Source organism: Oreochromis niloticus, linkage group LG23 (genome assembly GCF_001858045.2).
Source record: "Oreochromis niloticus isolate F11D_XX linkage group LG23, O_niloticus_UMD_NMBU, whole genome shotgun sequence".
In the NCBI taxonomy this organism is placed as follows: Eukaryota; Metazoa; Chordata; class Actinopteri; order Cichliformes; family Cichlidae; genus Oreochromis; species Oreochromis niloticus.
Window position 1 is genome coordinate 185,259 of NC_031986.2, and position 3,882 is coordinate 189,140.

Below are 3,882 nucleotides of genomic sequence, written 5' to 3' on the forward strand. Positions count from 1 at the left end.
GAGACTACAAACCCATTTTCATCAATGGAGCTCCAGTGGAGAGGGTGCAGTCCTTCAAATATCTTGGTGTCCACATCTCCTCAGACCTGACATGGGCTGCCCACATTCAGGTCCAGACCAAGAAGGCTAGGCAGCGCCTGTATCACCTCCAACAACTAAGGAAGTTCAGGGTCTCTCCAAAGATCCTCAGGATCTTCTATACAGGCGCTGTGGAGAGTATCCTCACACAGAACATGACAGCGTGGTTCGGGAACAGCTGTGTGAAGGACCAAAAAGCTCTCCAGAGAGTGATCCGTACAGCAGAACGCTGCTGCAGGATTGCTCTCCCCCCACTTCAGGACACCTACACCAGGAGATGCCGGACTAGAGCAACGCAGATACTGAAGGACCTGTCCCATCCTGGCAACAAACTGTTCCAACTTCTACAATCTGGTAGAAGGTTCCGCATCATCCGGGCAAGGACAGAGAGACTCAAGAAGAGCTTTTATCCTCAAGCCATCCGGGCCCTAAACCAACCCCCCCCCCCCCCCCCACACACACACACACACACACGCCATCTCACATCATCTATAATTGACTGAGACTCTCCTCCAGACACTCAATTCCTTTAACTTCCTTTAACTTTAAATATGTTTATATTGTCCATTCTGTAAAATAGTCAGATGTCTATTCATATTAATGTACAGAATTCACCTGCTGCTGCTTCTACTGCACATTCACCCAATGTATATACTATATATATATTTATAATGTTATCCCTCTACCCCCCCCCCCATGTTTTTGCACATGTCGAGGATCGTGTCAGGATACATTTCACTGTGTGTTATACTTGTATAACTATGCATGTGACAAATAAAGAACCTTGAACCTTGAACCTTGAAACAGAGGCAAGGTAAGGACTACCATGGTTAGACAATGCTCAGACAAAGACTGAAGTTCAAGGCCCAGCTTAAATAGCAACCACAAACTGGTTAATAAATTAAGCAACTTAGGACTCAGCAGCTCACTGTGCAGCTGGATATTGGACTTCCTGAGCAACAGACCCCAGAACGTCAGAATGGGAGAGCACACCTCCTCCACCCTCATTCTGAATGTGGGTGTCCCACAGGGGTGTGTCCTCAGTCCCCTCTTATACTCACTTTTCACCCATGACTGTTTACCAATCCACACCAGTAACACCATTATAAAATTTGCTGATGACACCACTGTCATAGGACTGATCGACAACAACAATGATTCAGCCTACAGAGAGGAGGTTCAGCATCTGAAGCAATGGTGTGACGACAACAACCTGCATCTGAACACAGCCAAGACCAAGGAGATGGTAATCGACTTCAGAAGAACAAAGCAATCTGAGCACTCTACCTTCTACATTGATGGGGAGGAGGTAGAAAGGGTAGAAAGCTTTAAGTTCCTCAGAGTCCACATCTCAGCTGACCTTACCTGGTCCGCAAACATCTCCCACCAGGTAGGGAAAGCACAACAAAGGCTGTACTTCCTCAAGGAAACTACGTCAGGCCCAATTACCCCAAAGACTGCTAGTAAACTTCTACCGCTCCACCATCGAGAGCCTTCTGACTTACTGCTGCACACTCTGGTTCAACTGCTGCACCGCGGAGGACAAGAGGAAACTGCAGTGGGTGGTGAGGGCAGCAGAGCAGGCAATCGGCACTTCACTAACCCCCCTCAGAGACATCTATACTGGCAGACTTCAGCAGAAAGCCAGCATCATCATCAAAGACCCCTCACACCCTGGATACTCACTTTTTCCCCCCCTTCCCTCTGGTAAACGCTACAGGTCCATCAGGTCAAAGACAAACAGACTCAACAGAAGTTTTTACCCACAGGCTGTCAAACATGCCCTACCTCCACCCTGATTGGAGATAACTGCACTGCCAACACTCATGGACATTACACCTTATTTATAAATTGTATTTCTATTTATACTTCAATGCAACCAACACCCTTACCTCTTTAAACTGTATTTATTCTAACCTTATTTAGTATAGTTCCAACAGCACCCCCCCACTCAAAGTGCAATATCCCCCCCCCCCCACACACACACACACACAGAGTCAATGTGCAATATCACTGATCACACTGCACCTCTCAATGCACCTGCTAGTTAGATGGCATGTATGTGTATGTATATAGATGTAAGTGTGTATGTGGGAATATGTGTGTGTACGTATGCACAGATGCATATATGTATATATACATACATGTATGTATGTGCGTGTATGTTTGCAGGTGTATGTATTACTTGTACATATCTTTCCTGTGTAAATGTAAATTTGTCTGTCATTGTGTAAATACTTACGCTATTATGAACTTCACACACATGGAGAAATGCCAAACTGCCTTTCATTGTTCTTGTAACAGTGACAATAAAAAGCTATTCTATGCTGTTCTGATTGCCAGGTGATCTGCAGGTACTTGATTGATTCAGGTGCATCCAGGAGAGGGTTGAGATCCCATGAGCCGATGGATGGGTGAGGGGACTCACCCAGTATTAACATCCATCCCCTTTTATCCAGGTACCTGCCCTTCTTCCTCTGATAAAAACCGGGGTCCTGAGTAGCCTTGCAAGTCCGATATCTTACCAGTCGCACCTATGTCGGCAAATCCCGTCTAGATCAGCACACTTGGTAATAACTGGATTAAATCAGGGGCCTAAAGAGTACGCCTCAAGGGTCTGTTACTTTTAAAGGGCTAGGGTAACCTGTAAGACACACTAAGACGGATTATTAATCAGATCTCTACCTTTAGTGAAAACAAAGGGTTAAAAAGCTGATCCTAATCTTTGGAAGGAGAGAGACTGGAGAGAGAAATGGACAGGCTTTGGCCACCGACACACTTATCTCTGTGGTCTATATCCAAATCCTCTTGCATGTAAAAGCTAATATGGCAAAAATGAGCAGAGAAAAAGTTCAGGTTGGTAGTGTCTCCTCTGGAGTTGCTTGCTAACTGCGGACACCCAGGATTGAAAATTTAGATGATGTCTTCTGCTCATTGCAAGAACGAGCAGAAAAACCCCCACATCAAATGTTCCTGGACACCCCTCTTTTATAATCTTTTGTCCATTTGCCCCCTGCTCTCACTCCTCCAACCTGGACAATCTCCAATCACCATTGTTTACATATTATCACCCAATGTCCAGCCACACCTTATCACCCTCTCTCTACATGTCTGACTTTTCCACATACATAACTTAATACAAAGTTTAAACTTTAAAAAGCACTTTATTATATTAGCTTTTTTGTGTTATACTTACATACTTATATCATTTTATTAATATATCACCCACCCCAGTTGTCTTTACTTTATTCTTGCTTTGGAATGTTGTAAATAGAAAACTGCGGTAAACAGGGTAAATGTATTATTGAGTAAATACATTTTAGTCTAAAAAAGTATTTTAAACTTTTTCTAGTTAATAGTTGGAGTAATCAACTTCTATAAATTTCTAACTGTTTGTCTCATTTAAAGTATTTATGCTAAAATGATTAAAACATGAATAAGAGTATTTGTAGTAGATCCATCCTTAGAAAATATTGTATATCAAAATTGGAAAGAAAAAGAAGTGAAAATTTAAAAAGTGTTTGGAATTGGAGAACACATGGGATACACTTGATATACATAACATTCACACTCTTTAATTACCTGAAAAACCCTTGGCAAAAAGGCATGGAAAGTCATGACACCAGCTGAACTCTATCAGTAATTCAAAAGCAATCATGCCACTTTGTGCATATTAGTGCAAACATCCGATGGCTTATGGTCTATAAAAAGGTGTCTCATTACCAAGGTGTCACACAAGAAACATCTTATGATGAGTAAAACTAATGAGCTCTCTCAAGACGTTGCCAACCTTATTGATGCAAA